This window comes from Aythya ferina, assembly GCF_964211825.1.
Source record: "Aythya ferina genome assembly, chromosome: 1".
Taxonomy (NCBI): Eukaryota; Metazoa; Chordata; class Aves; order Anseriformes; family Anatidae; genus Aythya; species Aythya ferina.
In genome coordinates this window covers 92,996,129-93,011,590 of record NC_140296.1, presented here as the reverse complement: position 1 = coordinate 93,011,590, position 15,462 = coordinate 92,996,129, and positions in this window count along the sequence as shown.

Below are 15,462 nucleotides of genomic sequence, written 5' to 3'. Positions count from 1 at the left end.
TGTCGATGCAGGTAGGTTTCCCAGCTGTCTCCCAGGGAAATGGGAGTTGTGCAACAGCACAGGGAGGAAGCCTTGCTGGGGCGAGAAGGAAATGAGAGATGTAATGGGATAGGAGAAGCTTATGCAAGGGAAGAGCCTGTAGGAGGAAAAACGGTGACAGACAGGTGTCTGTGCTGGTCAGGACCAGACCACCCACCCGAATTATTTTATCTTTTGATCTGCTCATGGTTCATGGCCTTTGACCTGAGGTGGATTCCTGTTCTCTGTTCACATCTCTGTCTCTCCCATCCAGCAGGTCCCTGCACCATCATGAACAACTACTGGAAATATCAGACCTGGTCCTCAAAACGAGACACCTGGGCTCAGTTTGCCCTGGAGATTTACTGCAAACCTGTCACCTACACACACCTGACTGGATGTTGGGTGGCAGCTGAGGCTGTGGATAAACTGTGATCTGCACCCCTGAGCTACATACCAGAACCCATGTGGTCGTGCACGCAAAGCCCCCAGTTGTGAAAGGGGAAAACATGGACATATAAGAGGAGGGGCTGTGACAAGACCCTACAGTATGGGGGGGGATGGATGTGAGTCTTTTAAGGCAGCTGTCACACCTCTCTGAGGGATGGGGCCTTGCAGCAAACTGACATCTGGCCTTCCCAAAAGCAGGTGTTGTTGGAGCAGCAGCCGAGCTGCCAGGTTCCTCCAACGTGCTGTAAACAGCTCACCTCAGAAATGGGAGGCAGCAAAACGTGGACATTTCAGTATGTAACCTGGCGAATAGAAACTGATCTGACAATCCGAAGGTGGCAGTTAATTGAGCGATCACAAAGTAGTACAGGTCACCGTGATAAGAATCACGGGTTTCCAGAAAGGCACGAGGACGGCCAGTTGTTTCCTGGGACGAGTCTAAAGGGTAAAGGATGACTTGCAATAAAACACGGTAACCAAAACACACGAGTATACCTTCCTGATGTAGCAGCCAGCTGGAAAGCTTTGTCTGAAATGCCCTGGAGAGGAGCTCGGTGCAGACAGGCGTGCTTCCGCTCCAGGACATGGTGTGAACTCAAACGCTGGGAATAGCTCCTCGGCAGCAGCACAGCAGAAGGATCTGCTCGTGAACAAAACACAAAGGATGTCCAGTTGCAGCTGCAATGCAGTCGTGGCCTTCAGGAAGAACGGCCAAGGGCTAAGCAGGCTCGTGCTCCTGTATTAGATCTCCGTGTTTGTTGTGCTTTGGGATTACGGCATGTTGTATCTCAAGTGGTTCGCATCCACAGGAATGTGAAGAGCATTAAAACCAAGATTAGGATGACTGATAGAGCGCTGTTTGTTTTCAAACCCTGTTACAAATAGTACTCTGCTTTGTAGAGCAGTCTGCATTATAAATAAAAGTCACCTGATGTTTGAGTCTGCTTGGAAACCTGTGTAGTGTAGCCAAAACTTCACCGTGCCCCTGAACAGTGCTGGCACATTGGCCTTTGTGCAGTCTGGGCACATGAGGGAGTGCTCATTTTTTCCTATAATAATATTAAAGGTAACAGTGAAAACTAGGATACTTGAACGAAATCTCACGTGTTTGGCCAAGTCCTCTGATTCAGTTGCCCTTTTGCTGTTTTGTGGCCCTTTTGCATCTTCAGTGCATTCTGTTAGCTAGTGCTAGTGGTTCCTTTTACTGTTACAAAGCTAGATCACGAGGAGAAATATGCAACATGTCCAGCTTTTCCTGTTCAGGGAGTCATTTTTTCCATGACGTCTAATCTTTTTCTTCTGCTGAACTGTCAGTAAAGCCAGACCACTTAGGCTTGGCATTTAGCCCACATCCACCTACATATTTTTCTTACCAGCAAACAAACTAATTAAATGCCTTTATCATATGAGGCATTCCTTTCTCTCAGGTAGTTACTGATTAAAAAAATAAATAGAACTTCTCACTATTTTGAGAAAACAAGAGATGAGTCAGAGCGTTCACAGCCTGGTTTATTATTAAATAAGAAGCCAGGATCAAAAATAAGCAGGGTGGAAAAAATGTTACTGCCATTGTGTTATGTTTGTGGCCAGTGAAGAGAGTCTGTTCTCACTCCGGTGAGCGTTCCCAATATCTATTAAAATTCAGGAGCATAATAATTGCACATGAAGGTGGGCAGGGGTACATAAACGAGCCCGTGTACCTCTCATGTGAAGGATTACTGAAATAAAATGTTAATTTATAAACTGTAGTGTGTATTGTTTCATGTTAGGCATCGGCTTCAATGTAATTTCTAACGGTGCTAACTTGAAGCAGAAAAGCAATCATTGGGAGCTGAGGGGGGTTCTGTAAATGTAAGCAGAGGAATATGCAAAAACAACCTTGCTAACTGAAGCTTCATCTCCTTTTTAACTTTAAAAATCGTAAGGCTATAAATTGAACAAAACAGAAATGGAAAAATCCAAAGTGATCATCCAGGCCAACACCAGCTGTGGCAGGGAGGGAGGTAAAAAGCCTGGCTGGGTGCTGCTGTGGGAGTGTGGGGTCTTATGCTCAGATGGCTCCACGTGCCAGGGCTGAGGAGCAAAGGTGCTGCTGGACATCCCAGTGAAGGCTGCGGGGTTTGCTGGTGTTGACCCTGGGCTAAGCCTTATGGATATCCCAGGGCTGCTGTCTGAGCACTACCCACAGCACCCCGACCAACACAAGGCACCAGCCAGGCACTGAGGGCTGAACAGATCGGTAAGTTCTTGTCAGGGCAGCACCCACTGTAATGCTCTAGGCTAGAGAGAAAACAACAAGCAAGAGGTCTTCAGTCCCTGCTGTCTCTTTGCCTAAAATTAAGCCCAATTCTAGGCTTGTCCATGTTTGCCTGGAGAACAATTTGTGCCCCAAGACAAACCAGGAGACGCTTGCTGCTATTACCAGTAGCCTTCACTCCACCTTGGGAGGTGTTGCAAAATGTGTAAATCAGCATAGCTCTTCAGCCCTTGGTTTTCTTAATCAGGGCTTCAACTCCAGCCTTTGAAGCAGGCTTTACTCACAACAGACCTATTAAGTTATTTGCTTCTGCTATTGTATAACCAGGAGATCCACACATGCCCCACAGTTACGTAGAAGCCATCCAGGCTTTCTGACACCAGTATTTATGCAAATCTGCAGGATTTATCATTTGGCTTACAGCTGGGGCCAGAGTGCCAACCCTATATTTAAAAACTACTCTGCCATGGAATAGCAACCCAGCAAACTCTCCCTGTCCCAGAAAAAAAAAAAAAAAAAAAAGCCAGAGCTAGTGGCTTCCAGTGGCACCATCTCTAATCCTAGCCTCCAAGCTTTGAATGATTCAGCAGCAGCAGCAGCAGTCTGAGATCTTCCATGCATGGTTTTGATCCCTAATCCTGCCCAATCCTCCCCCTTTGATATGTAATAGAAGGCTGCTGGCAGCTGTGGTGAGTGTCTGCTGTTCGCCCAAGGGTGGTGAGGAGACACCAGATGCCGGAGCTGAGGAAATTACCATCGGGCAGAGGAGATCCAGCATGGCCTAAAAAAGTAGATTTGCTGCTGGAGCTGGGAAGGCCCCAAGGGTGGAGCTGATGGTGAGTTTGCCAGATAGTGCTCGCTGAGATGGTGAGAAGGGCTGAATAACCCCGACAGTGTGACACCATCTCCCAGCCTGCCTTCCCACTTGGCCAATTACAGGAAAACAGGCTCTTCCAACCCAAGCATTAAGTGTGTGCCCATAGACACATATGTAGGAGTGCCTACTTTATCCCAAAATAGTCTAAAAGTAATTTTCTCTTTTTAATGCCAGCTCTCCTCCTACTTATCTGAGCTTTGTGAATTACTTGGGCTCTTCAGACCCTGATGTTCCTAAGCCTGGCCCTCATCTTAGCACAATACCTCCAGGAGCTTGTCTTTATGAAAAAAAAAAGAACACAACACAATTAAGCCCTTGAGGATGCTGCACAAGCTCATATCCCAGGCCCTCAATTTCATATGGAAATACAGGAAACTTCTTGGCTCCTGTTGGATGAAGTCCTGGTCTTGCCTTGAGCTTTCTGGGGCGCTTCCACTGCCTTTAGGCGTTGATTAGTGCTGATGCCATGTGGGTGGGTGTTCGTGGCTCCTATGTCTGGTGGACTGCATGGAAAGGGAATGCTCTAAAGAACTGCCTGGGTCGATATGTTGTATATGCCTGCAAGGCTAAACAAGCAAAAGTGAGGGTGGTGTCCCGAGGGAAGACATTGGCCTTTGATTTGTTCAGGTGTGTTTTGAAAAAAGCATGTGAGAAGGCATGATGTTTAGCATTTGGCTTAGCATGGGCTGAAGGTCTCTTGGGCTTTGTTAATGCTCTGCTGGGTCCTGATGGATGTAAAAGTGGGATGGCTATCATATGGTGAAAGAGTCCTCATTCATTTTGTACCAGGGTCTGTAAACAAGGATATCTAGCCAATGGTCAGGGTTAGGGCTCAAGCTGGTTTGCAAAAAGCTGCCATTTCTGCTTGGTTCTTGTAGTCCAGGTAAGACTAGCATCACCTGCGGCAAAAGGGTCATGATCTATTTAGGCTTAGCTTAGGATCACTGGACTAGAGAGTTAAGAGCAGAAGCTGAATTTTGATATAATTCAAGCATCTCCAAAGCCTGTCTGGCTAAGATAAGGGTTGCATCCTGGGGAGGTAAAGTGGCTTTGATTTGCTCAGAAGTGGGATGGGTTTTTCTGTAAGGCTAAAATGAGAGCTGGTGCCTCCTGGCTTGAATTCAGTGTTGATCATTCTGGGCCATATTCAACTAATTGAACAGGCATTATGGTTTGTACCTAGTATACAGGAAAAAAAAAAAAAAAAAAAAAAAAAAAAAAAGCATAAAAGTGGAAGGGTTTGTGCTGTAGGCTCAAGACAAGGGGTAGGACAGGTGTTAGGTCTCAGAAAAGCAGAAGTTATACTAATTGTGAAGAGTATGTGGTCACTGAATGTGAAACTGGAGCCAGGAACAGACTATCTTTGTCTAGGGCAAATGGAAATAGCTAGGTGTTAATGGGAAGGCTGGGTGTTATTTGTCCCTACTACTACCACTGTCCTGAATTCACCTAGGAGATGTTGCTCGGGTTATTTCTTTTGATCCTATGGTTCTTAACCCTAATTCTAGATTTATCAGAATAGCCTAAAACAAAACACATGCTGATAACCCCTATTGGTTCCCTTATCTTTAGGTTGTGTTCAGTTCTAAACTTCTTCAAACCCATCTGTACCAAATGACTATCCAATTTACTCCTTTAGTCATGAGGTTCTCTATATCCAGGAGTCTTCATCCAACTTCAGAATTACCTAGAGCTCCTCAAAAACCTGTCCCAAAGCACCAGGGCATCATAGGACCATCTGTTGGGGCAATCCTGCTGCCCTAAGGCCCAACTCTAACACAGGAGACCACCTCAGTGAAGCACTGCTGGCTCAAGGGTTGATGACCCATTCACCCCTATAGACAGCAGGACTTTGTCTAGATCTTTGGTCCTTGCTGTTAACACTGCAGTAGACCTGGCTCTTCAGTTCCTTCTGTCCCTGTCCATAGGCATAACCCTAGCCCTACTGTTATCCCATTACGCTGGTCAGTTCAGCCCAACCTAAGCTATTAGACAATTAGTTTTGACAGCAATCTCTCACAAAGAGTGCTCGCCCTAGGAGGACCCATCAGATGAGATACTTGGCTCTGTCACCACCACAGTCCTCCTCTTTCCTCCAGAGTCTCTACAGCAAGCAGTCATGAGCACAATTTTCCAGCTCCTGGACCAAACCTCTCTGATAACTCTGGTGATACCCTGAGGCATGCCACAGGAGCTTCTTACTTTTGGCTCTTTCTGGATCTGTTTTAACAACAAAGCGTAGGCAGCCTTGAAGCGATTTGGCTCTCCCTACTTTGGACACCCCAATTCCCAGGGGTTCATCTGGGCAGTCTGCACTCCCTCACTGGTTAGCACAGGTCACTCGATTCACAGAGAGACACAAGTTGATGTGGGAGGAATAAACACATTGGGGTCTCCTCTTTTTCTTTCCACTGACTGTTCAGGGAGTTTTTGCATGCCTGAGGCCTACTGGAGGCCTGGAGTTGGGCGTGTTGCATCCCACTGGGCCGTGAAAATTTTTATGTAATGGATAATCTAAATGACTGGGATGACTAGCCCCATTCTCCTTGTTTTATTCTTCTCTGACTTGGCAATACATATCCAGCATTTGCAGGCATGTTCTTTTGGTTCTTTGTTGGTCCTACCCACTGTGGTCTGCATGCAGCCCCTGCACTGTGATGTGGGACATGCAGGAGAGGAGCCAGCGTGGCAGCGGGTGCCTGGTCCTGCTACAAGGAGGCCGTAAGCACTCAGTGATGCTTAGACACTTGGTGCCATGGATTTCAGCTTGGAGGAGCTGGGCCACTGCTGTGCTTAGGCCATCAGCCAAGCCCTTCCCCAGGCACCGTGTTTGGATACCTGCCACCTCTGGAAAAATGCCTGTCTGTGTTCATCCAGCACTTGCTGAGCAGTAGGGGGTGGTAAGAAGAGGCCATGGGGAGATGCAGCAGTCAGAGGAAAAATCAAACAAACCCACAATCTCCTTTTTGGTAAGAGCTGTCAGAAAAACACCTGGTGGAGAGCTGATTTCAGCTGTTACCTGATACCAGCTTGATATCACGGTGCCATCTCGGGTGGGGTCTTCGCAGAGAACAACTTTGCTACAAGAACATTAAAGCTGTAACAGCTGGCTCAGGCAAGGCAAGTAAAAGGAAATAAAAGAGGAGGATAAGAAAGTAATTGTCATAATTAGGCAGGAGGAGAAAATTGAATAGACTGTGTTGGGGGGGGAGCAGAGGCAGCAAAGCGCTGCTGGGCTACCTGCTGCAGGTGTTGAGCTGTAATGGCAAACATTCAGAAAAATTAAGACTTGTGTAATTAATACCCTATGAATAATGCAAATAGGTGCCCTCACAGGTAGTTGAATAACTGATTTTTATTACAGGGATGCTGCATAATTCCACAATGTGCTGCTCTTTTCCAGATGCCTTTTTGATTTCTGCCTCCTCCTCCATATTTCTGTTTCAGGAGTTGTTGGTGTTTTTTTTCTTTTCTTTTTTTTTTTTTTCCTTTTCATTGAATCAGTAAGTTACCAGCAGCTCATCCTATGTCACTGCTTCTAGAGACATATCCTTAAAAACGTGGCTCAGCCAAGACAGAAGGAATTGAATGAAGGATCTCTGAGGGCCTTCATCATAGGAGAAAGAGAAAGAAGAAAAGAAGGTCCCTGCAGAGGAGGGAGGAAAAAATCTGCAGTGACTGGACCAAGTGTCACGTAGACTGAAATGCAGGAGTTGCTACTGGCAGCTTCACTCCTGCAAACCTCTGGAACAGCTTCTCCAGGGGAGCAGACACCCACAGCCTCCAGCCTCCAGAAGCACACAGTACAGCCCTGCAGGATACAAAGAAAACACCTGCAACGGGGGCTGAAGCACATGGCCCATCCTTTATTTTTCTTTTTATTTTTTTTCCCCCTGTGAGTCACTGAGGCTTCACCCTTCAACTCTGGATGTCTTCAGTCACTGACAGCTCAAAGGGCAAGCCCAAGGAGAGGAGCAGGAGGTGAAGACAGCAAGCCTGAAGCACCCTTCCGGAGCAGCTGGCACACCTAAGACAAAGAAGTGGAGGAGGTTGGGCTGCTGGCATGTGCGGTGGCTGTAGGTACACCTACGCACCGGGAGGGACAGCTGGGTCACCCCAGGGTTACAGCACAGCTAGCAAGCGTTGGCATCTAGGAGTTATCTTGAAGGCCTGCTGGGTCAAGGTTGTGGTCAAGAATGGGGCCAGAATAAGATGGGATGGGTACGTTTGTAGCCTGGTGGTCTTTTAAGACAAAGGATCAGCATCAAGTGCAACTTGGACATAAAGCAAGCCCTGGCTTGGAGCAGCCATTCCCTGGAGAGCCTCTTAACTTCCTATCTGCAGATATGTTAGAGAAGATCTCGGCTGGATGTGAACATTCCTGGTGAGGAACATGGCCCACTTCCTGGCCCACGTTCTTCCAATGGCTTGAACGGATGAAGGGATGCCAAATAGACCAAGTTTAATCCATAGTTAAAGGATTATTTCTTCTTGGCTCCTCAACAATCGTGTTCAGTGGAAATCCGGCAGCCATACGTGTGTCACGATGTAGCATTACCAGCCTCATTACACACCAGCCCTGTCACAACCCAGGCGCCGCAGCCACGCTCTGCGCTGGTGCCCGCAGCCTCACTGCACTGCAGCAAAACATCTTTAGGTCAAAACAGGAGGGGAACGGGGCTGGCTCTTCAGGAGGGTCATTGGCAAGTTAGAAGAGGTATTGGGGGTGCAAACCCCAAACCACTTGGCTCCTGGCAGCCGAGAAAGCACCATACTGCCTGTCCTCCCCGGCAGCAGAGCCGCCCCGGGCCCTGACATCTTGCAAGACCCAGCCCGTGCCTTTCCCCAAAACAGGCCCAGCCAGAAAACAAGCTTCCTGCAGCGCTGGCGTGCACTGGCTCGCTTGCTGCTTGCTTGCTGCTCTCCCCAGGTTGGTTCCTCTCCGTGAGTGGTGGAGGAGCACCCGTATCTGATGGAAGGCAGCGATTACAGCCACGCGGGAGGCCTTCGAGGAAGACATCCTCCTCCAGCAAGGCCGCAGGGCGCAGCCCTGGCCGACGGCGTGCCCCTTTGCATCTTGATCCCCTGTAAATTGTGTTAATCTGAAATATATTTAGGGCTTAGAGGCCATTAGGAGAAGAGGCAGAGCTCGGAGAAACAGCAGTAGGGCATGGGGAGGCTTGGTGTGTTGCTGCTTGTGGAAGGGGTCTAGGGGCACAAGCAGCTAGATGCTCCCTGTACACATGCATGGGCATGAAATATGCAATAAATAAATGTACTTCATAAATAGCTTTCCTATGGACCAAAGACTTCCTATTACTGTAAAAGTCAGCCCAATCACACATCAGCAAAGCAAGTTACTGAAAAGCATGCTGAAGAAGGCAGCTGGGGGATAGGGGAGGGAATGTAAAAATGCGAGATTCAAAAACTGATAAGCTGCTGCCAGCCCTTCGCCCAGCTCCTCCAGCTTTTGTGTTGGTGGGACTCCGGAGCCACACCCTTATGCACCGTTTTGGGGCCAGGCCCTGGCTGCTGCATTTGGATTTGGGTGATTTGGATGGGGTGGGATTGGAGCAGTTGTGGATGGGTGGCATCATAGGGGAAACCATGACAGTTTGTGTCCTGTAGCTCAGGTGCCTGCTGGAGAGAAGGAAAACACGACTTACTCTGCTACAACCAGAAATGGAAGCAGAAGCCAAATGCAGTATGCCTTTAGACTGGTCAAATAGATGCTTCAGTGTGTTTATATCTATCTATATATGTACACAATATACATATGTCTATATATGTACACACAATAAATGGCAACTCTTAAGAACAGTGTAGGATTCTGGAAATCTTTATATATTTATTATAAGTAATGCAAACACAGTGGTAAGTTACTGCAATGTGGAAGGTCTTTTCCCTCTGGGCCTTTTATTTCCCAGCTGCTTAGAGCAGAATTATTTTTGGATTCTTCCTTCAGTTTTAACACTGAAAACTCTGAGGCAAAACACTGAATTTGGTGAATGCTGCTCTGATCCAGCTTGCGTTCACTGGGCTGGGCGTTCCTAAACAGGAAGAACTGAACCAGTGCTTGTGGCTGCACAAATGGATGCTTCTGCCTCTTGTTTTTGCAGCTGGGATTTGATTTCTTTCTGACAGCAGCAGCACCTCGAGGGATTGGATTGCAGGGCTGTGGCTGCATTGTGATGTGTCTGACTTGGCAGCCTGGAGGGATACACCCCAGGGCAGCTTTTGGCCATCTGGATGCTCTGATAGACCACAGGGAGCTGGGATAGAGTAGCTAAAGGGGAGAGCTGCAGTGGTGTGTTACAGAGTGGCTGGCGGGCTTAGGTTAGCAAAGCATCACATGAACTTCAGTGCATTGCTGCTGTCTCCTTTGTGCTTTCTGTAGCCTGTTTCTGAAAGCAAAGAATTGCAGTACGGGACTTGGACTGGGGTGAGTTTGCTAGATGTGGTGGTCTGAGAGCTCCCTGGCTTGAAAAGCACCTAATTTTCACCATTAAAATACGAAGGGAATGTAGCATTTGTGATTGTGTGTGCAAACACATGCATGCCCACGTGTGTGAAGGCAGAGCGTGGGCACGTGTGCGCCCGCATGGCTGCATGTGTGGGTAGGGAAGTGCGCGTGCCTGTGTAGGTAGGTACACATGCACACACACCGGGCCATCCCTGTGATCAAAGTGAAGAAACAGCCGCATTAAAAAGCAGGAATAGCTTCAGATCACATCCTTATTGCCTCTGGTCTCTCACCTCGCCCAGCCTCACCCTGCCCCACGTCCCTGCTAATTGTTTGCAAACAGCAGTAGGGACGCAGTGGCAGCCGGGGCTGGTGTGTGCTCATTATGGGGCTGAGTGGTTCGGGTCTTTCTCTGGGAAGCTGTAACGCGTTGTTGTGACACCTGTGTGCGACACATCTCCTTGGGAGCTGGCGAGTAAAGGGCAGGAGAGGGTGGGAGAGCAGCCGAGGAAGTGCCCTGCCTGCTGGCTGGTGGCATGCATGAGGGCCCTGCGTGGCACACCTCGGCCCACGGTTCTGGGGCTTTTACACAGAAACAATAGGCTTTTAAGCCCTGTGGGGGGTATTTTGGGGTGCCTTTGTGCTTGCATAGAAATGTTGGCTAGAAGGAGGCTGCATGGTGCCACAGAGCATCACCTCTACCACCCGTGGTGGAGAAGGGAGAGAAGATGGCATCTGAAGAAGCCACCATCTGCAGCAGACAGGCCAAGCAGAAAGTTCTCTGGCCATCACACTGGTCTGGGGAGGGTGCTCTTTGCAGCTGTTCTCTCTTTACCCAATACTGGCAGAGCCAAAGACAGAAAGGCTAAGGGCAAGGGGAGAACTAGAGTGGTGCTGACAGTGGTTTGAGTCAGAGCCTGGTGGGGCTGTGCCACCTTTCCTTAACAAACCATCATCCAACTACAGCCCTAGGTCGAATGGAAAGAGAAGCCCCAGTTGCTCATCAGCACTGAGTGTCCCTTTGCTGTTCTGCTTTCCCCTGCCACGGTTACTGCTACAGCAGTGGCTGTGCTGTGCACCTTCCTCCTCCTTCTCCTCCAGACGGCTCTCTGCAGGCAGCCTTGTGTGGAAAAAAACAGGAGTTTTAACATGGGGAGAGAGCCAGGCACCTTCCACGTGTCCTAGAGGTCCTGCCCCAGCTGGAAGTGGAGGGAGAATGGTCCAGGGCTGCTCCAGGCTGAGGGCTGCTGCTGTCCTCAAGAATCAGAACTGAGTGGGAAGATACAGGGGAATGAGTTTTTCTACTTTGGGGAGCTGGTGGTCAAGGCTAAGTTACTCTCAAGGCATCAAGCATCTTTTTCAAGCTGGCATGGACTATCCTGCTGATTGCATTAATATATATACATATATATTTAAAGGAAGACACTAGAGATTTTTGTGAGCCCCTGAAACTGGCAGAGGGAATACAGGTTAGACTGAAGTCAGCCTTTATATTCACCCTACATGAACTACTAGACTTCAATTTGCAAATGCCCAAACCACATTGTACAAATGCTTTTGCATATAGCTACTCTGATAAAAGTCCCCAGTGTCCATTATCACTGTGGCCTGCTTAGTCTCCTGCAATGCCCTTAGCTAAGCATCTCTGCAAAAAGCAAGATGATGCCGTGACAAAGCCAGTCTCACCAGTGGTTTTAAAACATACAGCAAACATCAGGAATGGCAGTACTGGACTTGGCATGCTTAGTCTGTTGGTGGACTAAGGAAAGCGATCCTATTTAAATGGATTAAGAGGAAATCTGTTGGACCTTGTCCTTTTGAGGCAGAGTCAGGGCATGAGCCCAGGTGAAAACTGTTTTTGTCAGGATTTCCTGTGATCCAATGAAGTGATGGAGACTGGTGGCACTCAGTTGGCAAGGTCTTCTCTCATGCCATACTGTGAGTCTGCAGCCCCGTTTTCATCCTGTCACGGCCCTGGGTTGCTCTCTGCAGCTGTCTTCCACTGCCTCTTGCTTTTCCACAGGGCAGACTGTGCATTCAGAGGATGCTCTGTCATGACAGCTAGGATCAGGTCACTGACCCCTGCCTCTACTTGGTTGGCCAATGCCCCCTCTCCAGGAAGATGTAGGGGCAAAACCTTTGGGGCAGCACCTGCAAATGGACCCTTGCCCATTTGCCCTCCGAGGAAGAGTGTGGAGTGTCTTTCCCTTGTCATTGCCACAGTTTTAGTATCTGTTTTGTGCTTTTGCATGTTTCTTCTCAAGCCTCACAAAGCCAAGTGTTTCCATGCAGGTCACAAGTTGCTTTTTGTTAGCTTTTAAATGGTCTTTGCTCTACATAATTGCAATGGAAAGCCCAAAACTCTCTCCCACAGCCTTTCAAAAACAAAAGGCAAATAAGGTGGCAGCGGCGGTGATTTCAACCCTCTTTTTTTTTTCTTTTTTTTTCTTAAGTGCCTAGTGTGCGGTCCCCTACAAGATCTTGCCGTCCCTGATGGGATGACGGTGGCAGCAAAGGTGCTGCTAGCCGGACCTGGATCGATAGGCAGGCTTCATGCCAGCAGCCTCCCTGCTGCAGCCTCCCCACCTCAGCCTCCCTGCCAAGCTTCCCTGATGAAGCAAAGCCATGGAGCCACCTCCCCGTGCCGCTTGTAGTCTGCCCTGCAACAGCTGCCCCGTGTCTGGCTGCCGGCATCCCGTGACGCCGAGCCACGGCGTTATCGAGGCCGCCCGACGTGTTGGGATCTGCCCTCTGCTCCCTCCTCTGTTGAAACAGCTTCCTGCGCCGCTGCCCTCAGTTTAATCAGCAGGAGCTTTAGGTTGGGAGCCTTTCCCCAGCTTGGGTCCCCGGAGATATTACTTAGTGTTTGGCCGCAGCCTGGGGTTGGAAGCACGTCCTGAAAGTGGGGAGAGCGCGGTGGCCACGCAGCCTCCTGCACTACCCAGCCTCTGTTGCAAAAGCAGTCGAAGGCTTCATGCAGAGACCTGGGCGCACGTGTGAGCGGTTCTGGCCAAAGAGCAGGAGGGGCTGAGCACTGCTGACATCTTATCAGAAACCATGGGCCCCAGGACTCGCATGCAAAGCAGCTCAGCGCCTCTCTCGTGCGGGTTTTCACCCCTCCACCGAAGGAGACCTTGGCGGTGCAGCGCGGCTCCCACACGCCTTGTTTTTCTGGCAGCCCTGCTGCCCGGAGCCGAGGTGGTGCAAGCGAGGAGGCAGGAATGAAAGGGCTGAGGTTTGCCTCCGGGCCTCTTTGCAATCGCCCAGCAATTCTCTCCCCTCGCCTGCCGCCAAGCGTGTTTGAACCGCAGGCTTGTTGAGTCCTCTCGAGGCCTGTAGGAACACGGCGCTGCAGCTCCTCGCTCTGAGGAGCGGGTAAATAACCCTAGCGGGTGCTGGGAACAGGCTGCCGGGAAGACAGGGCACACACTGGGGGCTGCCTCAGCCCCCAGCATCAGAGGCCTGGGTCGGGGTGGTGATGCAAGGCACGGTCCCTGCTGCCAGGCCCAGCTCCTGCCAGCCCTGGCCTGCTGCAGGGAGCAGCACCGGGCACCTGGAGCCCATCTGCAGCACCCCCCTTGCTTTCACACCATAAACTGAAACCATTCGCTGAACACACGGGGGTTTTGTGTGATTTTTAGGGGGCTGTGTGATTGCTCGAGCCAGAGGGCTGAGTGGGCAGAGGCTGTGTGCGAGGCGATGGCTCCCACCCCTGCCGTTGCTTGACTTGGGGCGTGAGCTGAGGGCGAGGGAGGGAAGCTGGTGGAGAGCAGTGCAGGGAGCAGGTTTCCTTCCAGCCTCAATGCAGCTCTGTATATTCGGCCAACTGGAGGAGTAAAAATAACTAATCTGATACCAACTGTGTAGTTACAGTAGGGCCTGGGGGGGGGGTTATAGATATACTTTTCTTTACATGGAGTTTTTGTTTGTAGGCTAGCAGTCTAAAATAAGTCATCAGCTGCGTGCTCAGCCATAGTGACATGGCCAGATATCACCAATGGGCCATCCTGAGTATTTCTGAGGTAGTTTTTAAGGAACATGGCTAAGGTGTGGAAAAGAGAAAGAAAAACCTGTAAGCTCCAGGTAGCAGTCCAGCTGGGACTTGAGCCAGCCAGCGAGCAGCACACGCACGACCAGGAAAGTCACCCGCAGGAGACCTTTACAAAGCAGTAATTCATAATTGCTGCGTTAGTGCTAATATAGCACCATGCTGCTATTTCACCCCTCCTGCCCCCAAGGCAGGCTGGATCACGGGGAAAAATGCCCCCTACAATACTGGCAGCACGTCGGGCAATCCCTTCGTTGTTTTTTTCCCAGTGACGGCTCTGTTGCCTTCTATGTAATACATAGCTGTTGCCTGTTATTGTGAAAGACTGCATGGAAAATAAAGACTCATAAGTGTGGCTTCATGTTTAATTAGAAGCTAATGCGCTATTATTATTAGGTACCGAAGGAATGTACTGGCGAAGCAGTGCTCGAGTTGTTTTAAAAGCATAAGTGTACTTTCCCTTTGTCTAGCTGGCATGCACTGGCATTATTAGGAGGCACAAGACTGCTGTTACCCAGTCCTACAGCTCTTCGTTTGAAGTTCAGGCAAATACCACTGGAATTAAAGTATCTCAAATCTGTTTGTTTGGAGGACTTTGAAACAGAAGTGTATGGCGTGTCCCAGGCCAAGCCAAATGTTTAATCACAGTGGCACAGAGACTTGGGAGAGTACGAGGTCTGTGGCTAACTTTTCTATGCAGAGATAGTGATGAAGTACAGCTTAATGAAACATGACGACTGCATTGGTCTCAGAAGAGGTTGAAAGAAGCAGTAAGAAAGTTACAATGTTTTTTTTTTTTTTTTTTTTTTTTTTGTTTTTTTTTTTTAAAGAGAAGTTTCACTGCCTTCATGTTTAGTAAGCTGGCTGTGACTGCTATGCTCCGGTAAGAGGTATACTGCTTTGTAACCTCCATATGTTGGCATGAGCTCAGCCTCACTACCTGCTTCTTAACATGGTTTCAGTAGGCAGGCAATGAAATGTCTTGAATAGGGAGCAGTTCACATCTACACACCTATATAAAGTGAGAAGCCCTATGCTACAGGAAATCTAGCTAGGGGAGTTGCAGGCAGGTACAGGGAGACACCCTACTTACAGCCACGAACGATCTCAAGCAGTAGCAAACACCCTCTGCAGGCACCTGCCCTCCTTTTTCATTGCCCTCAGCTACTACTGCTACCAATGAGTTGGTTTTTGTTTTTTCTTTTTTTTTTTTTTTAAAAAAAAAAGTATTGACTTTCAGGCTAGATTCCCACAAGATCATGTGGACTCCTAAAATCAGATACTGAGGTGGCATTGGCATTCGCATGCCAGGTACTTGCAACAAAGGTCCTGAAAGCAGGAGCAGCATG